This window comes from Sinocyclocheilus anshuiensis, unplaced genomic scaffold (assembly GCF_001515605.1).
Source record: "Sinocyclocheilus anshuiensis isolate Anshui unplaced genomic scaffold, SAMN03320099.WGS_v1.1 scaffold392, whole genome shotgun sequence".
Lineage (NCBI taxonomy): Eukaryota > Metazoa > Chordata > Actinopteri > Cypriniformes > Cyprinidae > Sinocyclocheilus > Sinocyclocheilus anshuiensis.
The window spans coordinates 377,347-391,093 of NW_015557091.1; the positions used below are offsets into that span (position 1 = coordinate 377,347).

Below are 13,747 nucleotides of genomic sequence, written 5' to 3' on the forward strand. Positions count from 1 at the left end.
AGGTTTTCCCGCGGAATTGTGCTACTTTAACACTGTTGCCGCAGGCTGTTTTTCATGTCCGCGGATTGAAGCGACCACATTAACGTGATATTTAGCCACTGGAATGTGGATTTTACCAGGGGAACCCCGCCAAAAAAACGTGTATTTACCCCCCGGAACGTGACCTCTTAGGCGGATTTTGTTGTGAAAACCTGGCAACCCTGGCGGGCGAGGCTATATAACAATGGCGTGCGGCGGGTGTTTCGTGAGGTTCTGCAAGTCATCGCAACCACTTCTGAAGAGTAAAACCCCGCGACAATAAATGTCTTTCTCTGTCGCCATATACTTCAAATTATTGTTTCTCTAGTTTGTATTTGTATGGTTCGGCTGGGGAACTCGAGAAGTGGTGTTTTTAAGAGGATTTGAGCAACACGTGCGCGTGCCTTTGAGAATCAAAGACAAAAACTACAGCGGTGAGAATTTATTTAAGGCTTTTATTTACTATGTATGCATAGATATTAATAGTAAGCTTTCCTGTTTTACATGCTAATTTGGAAGCATATTTCATTTTAGTTTCATATGTGAGAAGCACTAGCCGATCTCTTTGAATGCTTACTGGCTCTGCAGTGTTAGATCTCACGTGACTAAACAGCTTTTGGTTTGGGTTCATCTTGCACTGAAGAACTTATTTATGCATTTATTTAACTGAATAATCGTTTTAGAGCATACAGTGGCAGTTGGGCGATGTTTCCTGCTGTCGGTGTGAGAAACATGTAAATGTCAGGGAATAATAATAATAATAATATTATTATTATTGTTATTATTATTTTAGGTCTTAAAGAGACAGTTCACTTGAGTTATTTTTGCATTTACCCTGTATGTTACCTTGAAAGTGGACTCCGATCTTATTTTGGTCCATTTTAGTCAATTTACCTTCAATATTGTTCTATTTTGAATCCTTAATCACTTGAATATTATCATAATTATTAGAATAATTAGTCTTTTGATTATGATAATGCACTTATTAGTAGTCTATTAATATACAGTAATGTTGTATGTTGTAATTTGCATTTTCAAAGAAATGTATTAAAAGATGTAATTCTGTAAAACTAGATCAAACTTTAATTGCCTGTCATCAATGTCTCTATATAATAACCTGTATGGCTAAAAATATTCATAATTGTGCAGATGTTAGAAACAAAAAACATAGCATATTATAAGCAAACATCATCAAGATGCAATTGAGTGCGCTTTAAAGTTTTAGTGTGTTCACATAAAACACAAACTGACAACTGGTGAAAACGGTCTGATTCATTAGTGAATCGGTTTTTAAAATCCATATCCAGTATTTACAGACGACTGGAAAGATTTTGGAAATTCACAGATCAAGCCGTATTCACACGGTGGCTCTAATGCTGTTCCTCACTTTGATCGTGTAGTTTTTAATCCATCATTTGTTTGGACTGATTACTCAAACGGAAGTGAACTTGAATAGCCGTCAGACACGAAGCAGCACACATGATTGAGCAGTTTTATGACTGAACTGGCAAGATAAGATCGATTTTTTTATTTATTTTTTTATACTTTCATGTCTTATAACAAAGATAAATCCGCCGTGGCTTTGTGTGATTTGTTTGAATGGACAAACAAGCTGTTTCTCTCTCTCAGATGACATCCGAGAAACCGCCGTTGCCTGTGGACAGCCAGCGGGACGAGACTGAACCGGGTTTAGGGGTCGAGCAGGAGGTCGCGCTGGAAGCGGCCCGAGATGGCTGGGACAGTAAGGTGGAATACTTCCTCGCTCAGGTCGGATTCAGTGTGGGATTGGGAAACGTTTGGAGGTTCCCATACCTCTGCCACCAGAATGGAGGAGGTGAGTGAGGAGGAGATCGTTTTGATTAGATGCAAAGGATATCCAGGCTTGCTTTTGTTTTATAATTGTCATATTGCTGTCTTTCAGGAGCGTTCATCTTGCTGTATGTGCTGTTGATGGTGCTGGTCGGTGTGCCATTGTTTTTTATGGAGCTGGCGGCAGGTCAGAGCATCAGACAGGGCAGCATTGGCGTCTGGAGGCACATTTCTCCAAAGCTTGTTGGCATTGGCTACTCCAGCTGTGTGGTGAGTAATATTATGTTTTATTGGTCAGTTGAAATGGTGCATAATACAGAAACTGAGCTTTTTTTTTTGCAGACCGCAAAAAATTATTACGAAAACGTAATTAAAGCACCCCTGCAGTCAGTAATTTTATTGCAAAATGGCATATTGTGTCAAAATTACATTTAAGCATTTTTTTCCCTGTGAAAATTATTCTTCATTATATGGTCATATGATGCAATTTCAGTTTTTACTTTCTCTTTGGAGTGTTACAAGCTCTTGGTGCATAAAGAAGATCTGTAAATTTGCAAAAACTAAAGTCTCAAATCCAAAGAGATATTCTTTATAAAAGTTCAGAGGAAAGCGGGGCATAGAGGAGAAACAATGTACAGTATGTGGAAAATTTTTTTTTTGAACCTTAAACCACATAATTTCATTACACCAAATAAAGTTCTTTTTAGCAACATCATATGACCCCTTTAAAATGAACTATACACCTTTACCTCATTTAATACTGGTGTTCTTAGTTTCATATATATATATATATATAAGTACCTTTAAAAAATAAACAATCACATTTAATATTTGCGTATTCAATCTCATAGCGTTATTTATGCAATTGTAAATGCATTCAAAATAGGGCTGAACAATTTTGGAAAATCTAATTGGGATTTTTTATATTTTTTTACCAATATTGCGATTGCGATTTAATGTGCAATTATTTTTTTAAAGCTCTTTGTTCTGTATTATTCAACAAAGACATGGTATAAATCATTGTATAGTATGACCAACACAATATTAGATATATTAAACATAAATGTTCTGTAAGCCAGGCCTATATGTTACGATGAAATTAGGTGATGCATGAATTGATATGAATTACGTTTTATTTAACAACTACAATCACAGTAGTATATTGACTGATTTGTTGAACTTCCAACCTTGTAAGCATGTAATAATTATGACAACATAACGCACTGACAAATAAGCCTGCTGTAAACATTAATATAAAAGTCAGTAACAAATCACACAAGCTAAAGTAGATTGCAGAAATATAAAAACAATCTGATGCTTTACCACACTACTTTAGGTAATTCAAAGTCACTGTAATAAACATATGTAAACATGTGGACTGCACTTTTTAAACACCGTTAACTTTAGACAGACTTTAAATAAATAAGAATATATATACATTAGCTTATTATATATATTATCTTACGGTCGAAGTCTTCAGTAATGAAATGCACCGTAACACTGTTACGGCTTGAGTAATTTCAGGGCTCCAGACTCATTCTTCCCACTGGTCGCTCTTTTGCGACTAACTTTCTCAGGTGGTCGCATGAGCACATGATTTGGTCGCAATTGTTTTTTTTGCTACAACATGGGATTAATCAACGCATGCTGATGAACTTTTATCATAGTTTATAGTTATATGGAAACGAAAGAGGTTAACATTCAACCGGTTCTTTTTCATTAGTAGTAGTATTTGTGATTTTGAATTTTGTGAACGGGAGTTTCTCTTTTGCCATGTATATAATATGCCATTGCCACCACATGCTGTATTATATACAGACTAATAAATTACAGAACGTTTAGCAAACACTGAGGAATCAAATAAATAAAAGAGAGCCTCCATAGCATATCGTGAGGTAAACAGCAAAGATAACGCAAATGAAAACAAAAAGAAAAGTAAAACTAAACTTTCTGTCAGTGACGGTGCTTGCATTTATTTTTTTTTTCCCCAACAAGAATACCAACATGTTCACCTTTGGTTTAAGAAGCAGTCTTTTACTTTACTTTAGCATGAAACCCATCCATCGTTTCCTCAATATTCGTGTCATTTTTTCTGCATGCAGCTTCGCGCTCCTGACGCGGCAAGTATAAACCAGGCTCTACACTCGAAGCGCTGCGCAGCTCAAACGAGTAGTGCGGTTTCGTTATGCTTTCAGTTTCGTTTGCCATTTGATGTCGCGTCATTTTTGCTGCGCGCACCTTCGCGCTCGTGCTCTACACTCGAAGCGCTGCGCAGCTCAAACAAGTAGCGCAGTTTCGTTATGCTTTCAGTTTTGTTTGCCGTTTGATGTTTCACATGTGAAACATTAAACAACGCGGTGGTCGCGCCAGTGCGACCGCTCACAAAATGTAGTCACACAGGCATAAAAAATGGTCGCAGTCTGGAGCCCTGTGAAAGACTGCTTAGATGTGTTCGACTTGAAGCAGCGCTGCTTAGACCGATCGGTATGTCATCAAAGTACTGCGAGAGCGGACGTCTTCTTATGCTTTCTCGCGCCGTACTTTGATGTCATACACCGATTGATCTTCAAGTCGAACACACCTCTTTACTCTCGCGTGTCACATGACCGAGTGTAATCGCAGCCTCTGTGATTGGAAAAATTGCGTTTTTTCATATCGCGATATTATCGCAAATGCAATTAATCGTTCAGCCCTAATTCAAAAACAAAGTATTGTCTAATTATCAACAAAATCCTTGAAAATTGAGGGTTTTTTTTCTCAGCATTTACAGCATTAATGGTTTTTTTTTTTTCAGGTCTTAAAAGCCTTAAAGGTCCCATGGCATGAAAATTTCACTTTATGAGGTTTTTTAACATTAATATGAGTTCCCCTAGCCTGCCTATGGTCCCCCAGTGGCTAGAAATGGCGATAGGTGCATCTAAAAACCAGCATGTCATGGGACCTTTAAATTAGACTTTTAAAAATGTGCAGGAATCCTGTGGTAATGCATTTTATGCATCGCTCTCTGCAATGTCAGACACTTAATGTATCGTAGAAAACAGGAGCTGTTTCAAATCTCATTTTTTGAGTCTTTGGTACACTTGGTTTTAAAGAGAAAATGCTCAGCAATGGTCATCTGTAAATGACTGATGAATTTGCACATGGTTTGTCTTTAAGCATATATTAAAAACACCAGATAGACATACTGTATAAACGATGTCAAAACTTGATTTTCACAATGTTACTTTATTCTTTAATACATTGTTTTCCTTTCTCTTTTAATTTCCCAGGTGTGTTTCTTTGTAGCTCTGTATTATAACGTCATCATTGGTTGGAGTATTTTTTACTTGGGAAGTTCTTTCCAGTATCCTCTACCATGGGAAAACTGTCCAACAGAAGGGAACAGCACCGGTAAGGATTAGGAGTTTGTGTAATGCAATATAAAATGAGTCATTTTCACTTGTGAGATTAGATATAAAAATGTCACATTTCTGGCATCAGTTCTTCATATGGAGATGCATTTCTTGTTTTTGCTCCTAGTGAAGGAATGTGCCGCCAGCTCTCCCACAGCATATTTCTGGTACCGTAAAGCTCTGGATATCACCGATTCCATTGACGAAACCGGAGAGTTCAACCCCATCATCACTGGATGTCTGCTGGCCGCTTGGGTCATCGTTTGACATATATGTATATGTATATATGTGTATATATATGTATGCATGCATGTATATGTGTGTACTGTGTGTTGTAATTTGATTATTGATGGTATTGATCAGTATCTGTTGTGTGTAGGTGATGTATTTCTCCTCGGTGTTTCCGTACGTTGTGCTGCTGTGTTTCCTGATCAGAGGCGTGACGCTGGACGGGGCGTCCGAGGGCATTAAATTTATGTTTTACCCCAGGGTATGTAGATAATTGCATGACTTTTTAAGCTGCATGTTGAGTTGGGGTTCAGAATGTGGGGGAATTTATTAATTAGAAACCATAGTCCATAAAAACCATCACCAAAATGGTCTCTTCTCTCAGTATTGTCATGTTATATACACTGAAAAAACTGGTGTAGAAATAGTTTTCACTTAGAAATTGCTAGTAAATTTACATTTACAAATAAATGGCCAGTAACACATTGAATTTAAGGTGAAACTTAAGTAGAAAAATATGTAAAACATACTCCAATAATCTGTTTAATTTCAACTTTGAAAAATGTTTTACAATAGTATTATTTATGTACTATATTTATTAATATTTTGAATCAAGTTTTATTTTTTAATTTGAGTAATTTTGCCTTCATAGCACATACATTTTTATTTTTTTTTTAAATGTATTTAGCTTTATTTTTATTTCACTTTTAGTTGTAGTAATTTCAGTACTTAAACTTATTTTAGTTGCCAACATTTCTCATTTTTTTGTTTGTTTTTCATCTAATATTTATCATTTATTTTATTTCAATTACTTACAAATGTTTTTAACAGTTTCAGTTTTTAGTTAACAATAATAATATTGCTCAAAATGAATCTCTTTTTCTTATATTATCGTGTGATATGTTTAGTGTAACTCTGAAGCCGTTCACAATCAGATTCCCAAAGTGAGTTCGAAGTAAACGTCTGTTGTGGTGGATTTCTCTCAGCTGGAGATCTGGGCTGACGTTCAGGTGTGGCGTCAGGCGGCAACTCAGGTCTTCTTTGCTCTGGGTTTGGGTTTCGGTTCTGTGATTGCATATTCTTCCTACAACCCGCGGAACAACAACTGCCATCGAGATGCGTTCACCGTGTCTGGCGTCAACTTCATGACGTCTGTTCTGGCCACGCTGGTGGTGTTTGCTGTGCTGGGCTTCAGAGCCAAAACCATTGCCACAGAGTGTGTTAAACGGTCAGTAAAAATGATTTGTGAATGTTTGATCTTAAAACATATTATAATGCCTGAAGTACCTTTACGTATATTTTCCAGAAGCTTTAAGATGTTTAGCTGTATGTATGTTTGTGTATGTTGCAGTAACGTGAAGGCCGTGTTTGAAGCGATGTCCAGCACTCAACTCCCTGACCTCCTCATCAATGCATCAGATGTGGAGAGCATCACATTGAACGAGTATGAGGACTGGTACAGGATTCAGGGCCAGCAGCTGAATATCCCCGGTTACAACATCACCGCCTGCAGCCTGGAGGACGAGCTTAAACAGGTACAGAACAGAACTAGATGTTTTATATTTTCTGAAGAGAACGTGAGTGGTGCAAAACATTCTTTACTATTGCATTGCTTGATGTTTTGGGTGGTTGCTAGGGTATTGCTTTTGGAGTTGTTGCTAGGGCATTATTGGAAAGTTTTAGGTGGTTTCTGGGGTATTGCTTTGTTTTGAGCGGTTGTTAGTAGAGGTCGACCGATGTATCGATTTTGCCGATTAATCGGCACTGATAGTTGATTGCTGGAACTATCGGTTATCGACAAAAATCCATGCCGATAGTTTTCCGGGTTGCGTCTATTGCTGGAGCGGCTGAGAAGGGTCTGCTGTCATTACACAGTGCGAGAGCGGCCTCTAGTGGTTGAAATCACTGACAGCACGTGCTATTTGTTTAGACACGTGATACTGCACGCTGAACAGAGTGGGAAACTTCAGACGCGGATTTAAATGCAGCCGACAGAAAATCCTGCCGCGCCACAGAGCGCCATTCACATAGTTTTCCTTTAAATTACATTATATTGGTCCCGAATCGTTGTTAATGTACATAATGAATTGTGTATTGTGCATTTTCAGCAAAACGTTTGTCTTTCTGTGGCTCTAATAAAGTCTGTGTGCTTCATTTAAGTCCATTTGTAGCATTAAGATTAATGAAAGCTGTGTAAGTATTGTTCCTTGTTAGAGTGTGTTAATTTCAACATTTACTATTATTTTTTTTTTTTTTTTTTTACTACTACTACTAGTATGGTTCAGTACTGTTTTTGTTAATAAAGCACTATTTTAGTTTTTGTTCAGTATAAATTTTAAAACTATCGGTTAATTAATCGGTATCGGCCAGTGTGGTCGAACCTAGCTATCGGTATCGGCAAAATCCGCTATCGGTCGACCTCTAGTTGTTAGGTTACTGGAATGTTTTGGGTGGTTGCTAGAGCATAATTGGAATGTTCTGGGTGGTTGCTGGGGTATTGTTTTGTTTTGAGTGGTTGCTAGGGTATTATTGGAATGTTTTGGTGGTTGCTGGGGTATTGCTTTATTTTTGAGTGGTTGCTAAGTTATTGGAATGTTTTGGGTGGTTGCTGGGGTATTGCTTTATTTTTGAGTGGTTGCTAGGTTATTGGAATGTTTTGGGTGGTTGCTAGAGCATAATTGGAATGTTCTGGGTGGTTGCTGGGGTATTGCTTTGTTTTGGGTGGTTGCTAGAGCATAATTGGAATGTTCTGGGTGGTTGCTGGGGTATTGCTTTGTTTTGGGTGGTTGCTAGGTTATTGCTTTGTTTTGGGTGGTTGCTAGGCTATTGGAATGTTTTGGGTGGTTGCTAGGGTGTTATTGGAATGTTTTGGTGGTTGCTAGGCTATTGGAATGTTTTGAGTGGTTGCTAGGGTACTATTGGAACGTTTTGGTGGTTGCTAGGGTATTATTGGAACGTTTTGGTGGTTGCTGGGTTATTGGAATGTTTTGGGTGGTTGCTAGGGTATTATTGGAATGGTTTGGTGGTTGCTGGGATATTGCTTTTGTTTTTGAGTGATTGCTAGGTTATTGGAATGTTTTGGGTGGTTGCTAGGCTATTGAAATGTTTTGTGTGGTTGCTAGGGAATTATTGGAATGTTTTGGGTGGTTGCTAGGTCTAAAATATGAATACATCTGTAGTTATGCTCAGTTGCACAGTATTTCTTTGGTTAAGAATGACTCCGCTTAATGCTTAAGTTAAAGTTTGCGAACTTGTCTTTCTCTCTCAGGGTGTGGAGGGAACTGGTTTAGCTTTCATAGCATTCACTGAAGCCATGACGCTGTTTCCTGGGAGTCCGTTCTGGTCGGCGCTGTTCTTCCTCATGCTGCTCAGTCTGGGTTTGTCAACCATGTTTGGCACCATGGCTGGAATACTGACCCCACTGACGGACACGTTTAAGACCCTGCGTAACCACAAATTCCTCTTTACAGGTAACACTCCCACCCTGTTGCTCTTGTTGCTGTTGTTCTTTTGCTCTTGTGTCTTTGTTAATGTATATTTGGGTTTATCTTTGAATTGTTCAAGTTCAAGTCTGCTTTATTGTCAATTCTTCCACATGTACAGCACATACATACAGAGAATTGAAATTGCGTTGCTCTCAGACCCTTGGTGCATACAGATAACACTAACAGTAGAACATAAAATACAGATAGATACAGATTAAATATAAAATACAACTATACAAATAAGGTCATGTAAAAAAAAATAAATAAAGCAGCACATGGCAGATAGAGTGCAAACCAGTGAAGTAAACAAACAGTGCAGATATAATGATTGTAGTGCAAAAGAGCTTATTTTGATTAAAGTGACAAAAAGCTCAGAGCAGTTTTTTTTAAATTTAAACTGTCAGAAGAGGTAGTTGAATGAGGTCAGTTCAATGCTGAATGAGGTAGTGAGCAGACCAATGCTGCACAAAGTGACTGGTGCAGGTCCCAGTGTGTTAGTGGGAGGGGGGAGTGGAAGGAGCTGGGGGGGAGGGGGGTCTGAGGTTCAGAGTTCAGTGGTGCATGGGGCAAAAGAGGGAAGGGGGGGGGGGGGCATGCTGAGGGCGCACTCCCCTGAAATCAACAACAATCTCCTTCGTCTTCTCCACATTCAGAGAGAGATTGTTGTCTCTGCACCACCCGGCATTGACCGAATTGTGTCTGTCTCTTGGTTGTAATCAGTTGTGTTGTGTTTTGCGTGTACGTATCACCCCTGTGATTGGTCTGTCTGATCATTATTTTGTCTTTTTCCCATCTCTCCCAGCATGCAGCTGTGCGGTGGGCTTTCTGATCGGTCTCACGTTCACTCAGCGCTGTGGAAACTACTTTGTGACGATGTTTGATGACTATTCTGCCACACTTCCCCTCATCATCGTCGTCATCTTTCAGACCTTGAGCGTGGCCTGGGTTTATGGAGCGGACAGGTATCACAGTGCGAGCAGAAGTGTTTATTTGTGGTTTAATGTGCGTAAACGCAAATTAAAAATGTATTTTTAATGCAGGTTTTTGGAGGACCTGAAGCGGATGTTGGATCGGCCGGTTCCTGTGGTGTACAAGTACCTGTGGAAATATGTGTGTCCAGCTGCTATGCTGGGGCTCTTAGGTGCCAGTCTGCTAAAGATGATCTTGGAGCGTCCGACATACACCGCCTGGAACAGAGAAAAGGTAAAATCACATATGTGTGCTCGCAAATAAACCTTTACTTTAAACTTTGACCGTATCAAGCCTGCTGTATCATTTGATGTGCGGATTTCTAAGGCCTCTGAATGATCAGCACGATCAAACCTGTTGCAAACAATCTACTATGTCATCTGTTTTAATAGTTTAGACTTTTTTTTTTTAGCAAGTAAAAGGCCTTTTATGTCCACATCCACCTTCGGGTTGCGGTTCTTGTTTTTTTTTTTTTGGTGGGAAATCTGATGTTTTTTTTTATAAAGTAAACGTAAGAGTAACTTTGATATTGTTAGTAATATTTCAAGACTGTAGCAACTTTTTTTTTCAACATCTTTTTTTAGTAAAATTGTTCAAATATGAGTATCAAATATGATCATCAGGCTTTTGAGGAATGCTTATTCGTTCAATCAACAATCATCTTTGTGTTGCATTGCATTATATGTTTTGAAACTACAGAGGATTGAAATGCTAAGCATTAAAATCTCACTAAGACATTATTGGGAGATATAGAATTACAACTAATATTTATATGCATTTTATGCAAGTAGTCTGATATACAGTTATAAAGATCTCATTGATTTACATTACAACCTATCAGAATTTTACCATAATTTTTGTCCATATAAATATCAGCGTCTGCACCAAATTGTGTATTTTTGCTCCGTTTGGGCTTCTGAATAAATTTGAGCTGTTTTTTTCCTCCATGTTCATCATACTATATTAACCATAAAAGACTGCGTCAAATATGATAATAAAAAAAAAACACATGCATATTTTTATTTTTATTTTGTCTAAAGGTTCAATACACGATCTGTTTTATTATTACTATTATTATTATTTTTCTGACTGCTATTTCATATGTCAGATTTCACGGAGTTAATTAACATTGCTCTATCCCAAATGTTCTCCCAGGCGTCTAAGGAAAATCTGCCTTATCCTGGCTGGGCTCTTGCTGTCCTGAGCACGCTCATCATTGTCGCATTTCTTCCTGTTCCTATCGGATTCATACATTCCCTCCTCCTGGAACGGCTCGGCCAGTCGCCGGCAGACACTGAGGCGGGATACGTGCCATGTGCCACCACAGACATAGACCTGACCCCTCTCAGCACGTTACCACCTTCAGGAGATGACCCCAATTCATTTTCCCCTTTGTTTTATGAAAACCATGACTCTCGTTTGCCGAACGGCCACATTGAACACTTCGAATCAAGTAGTGTGTTATGAGAAGAAACTACGTTATAGAGTTTACAAACATCTCAGAAGGATCTATTTAAATCAAGACCATTTTATTATTGTACTTTGCTGTTGGGAACAATCATTTCTGTCTGTGCATATGGGCACAAAAATAATTTTGGGTGTTTATCGCAAAAAAGAAAATTGGCATCAATTTCACTCAAAACATCACAGATGATCTTGTGGAGTTATTTAACCGTTTGTACAGGCTGATCTTTTCCTTTTAACGGTAGTTGACATCTGTTGAGCCCTGAAATTTTGCATTATATTCCAAGCCTTTGTGAAAGTCTTGGCTTCTCAAATCTCAGTTTTACATCTCCGTTTAAACCTGTTACATGTGAAAACTCTTTATATGCGGCTGATGACCGTTTCCTTTTTCTAGTGAACTGTGGCTTTAAGTACAGCATAATAATGGTACCGCTGAGCCGTACCTGCATTTGGTGGGTCCAGGTGAACGCTGAACAACAAAGCAACACTATAGTAACCCGTTACAACGGTCGGGTTATTTTTTTGCATAAAGGTGTTGATGGGTTTGACCCATCAGTGTTACGCCTGTTTCACACTGCAAGCGTGAGCTTCGCGTCAGTGTAACTACAGCATCACTGCAGACTCGCCAGCGGATTCACACTGGAAGCGTTCGTACAGCGTCACAGCAGCGGCTCCAAAGCTACACATTTCTTCACAAAGACAACTGTAAATTTGTTTTTAGAGGTTGGTCAGTTATAAACTTGAAAGTTTTAAAGTTTTGAAATTTTATCGTGGGGATTCGCATGTAAATGGTAAACAACAAAAACGGCTCCGATCATGTCGTTTCAATCATACTTCGAAATAGAACGTGCTGTTTAATGTTTTTTAAAATATTACACCATACTTTAACCCAACCTGAATAATTAAAAACAAGTTTAAATGGGTAAATGTTCTTCATTTTCTTTTGACATACTACAATTCTTGTTAAAACACACTAGATAGACTTGTTCTGTGCTTTTTTTTTTTTTTTAACACCGTATATGTGAAATCATATTTATTTTGTTCACTTTAATTGAGCGTGAGCTGCTCACCTGATGCTCCTGCTCCCGGTGTGAATGCACTCATTTGTTAACATGCATGCCGAGAAAATATGCGCTGCTCACGCTTGTGGTGTGAAACCGGCCTTATTTGAATTTTACGATTCTACAAGGTCATTAATAATGTCTTTTCTGACCTCTATAGCATCAGAGGGTTAATGTTGGTCCATTCTGATGTGTTCTGTGTTTAGTGTCATTATTTAAGTGAGTGTAAAGTGGTACATTGTGTGTTCAAAAGACCATTTGAATCATAAAATCACTCATAACTGAGACCTGGACAAATTCAGAGTCTTACAACATGGAAAACTGTGTGCTTTTCCAAGCAGAAATGTGTCGGTCATATTTCATCTTAATGGTCTTAAAAATAGACTTATTTGTTTATGCAAAATATGACTGACATTTCTTTGTGAGGAAAAAATGCTATTGGATTTTTAAAACATTTATTTATTTTTGTAACCTTGTTTTCTTTTTTTTAAGCTCCAACTACAGCCATCATAAAACAGACATTTTTCAAATTTGCTTCCAGTCATAGTTTGTATGTGACATTGTGATTTTCTTATGAAGTATTTAATACAGCATTTTCGGAACAATTTTATAGATTTTTCTGTAAATTTTATATTGTACAGAAATATTTGTTGCTTGTTTTTATTTGTAAAATATCCCCTCTTTTTATTTTTCCAAACACTGTCTCGGACATGTTTCTAAAAGCGAACATCTGACCAGCAGGCCAGACATTTTATGACTTATAGTCATTGTGAAGTAACGTTATCTTTGCCTCTCACAGGGGTTTGATGAGTTCTTCTGTGTTTGTTCAGTAGATTGAACTCTCTGTAAGTAGTTTGTTCTGGTCAGAAATATGTATATATATGATGAAATGGTGTTATTTAATTCTATTCCTCATGTAGTATACTTGAGAAATCTCTGATCTTGAAGGGTAATTTTATTGTCTTGCTACAGTATCGCTACAGTATGGTTTCAGTATTTCCTCTTGCTTTCTGTCAAAGTCAGAAACTTGATTCTAAAGTCTTCGGTTTGTGTGAATGCTTGATTGATGCTCAAGCTGTGCGGACCGGACAAACAGACATTTTGTACAGTTTACATCATGATGATCTTGTTTCTGTATAAATTGTTATTTGACTTAGGACTTTTGTTTTCTTTCTCTGTATAAAGGTGAATCTCTTGTCTGGGTTGTAAACATCTGGATTTTTTTTTTTTTTTAATTGGCATGAAGGGAAATTAATTTGTGTATGTGTGTATATCTATATCTATCTATCTATCTATCTATCTATCTATCTATCTAATAATT

General features: G+C 37.8%; 1 pseudogene; it reads left to right on the top strand.

Moving 5' to 3' along the window:
* Nucleotides 1–244: 244 nt before the first annotated feature.
* LOC107677297 (sodium-dependent neutral amino acid transporter B(0)AT2-like) lies at nt 245–12,927 on the top strand (annotated as a pseudogene).
* Nucleotides 12,928–13,747: the final 820 nt, after the last annotated feature.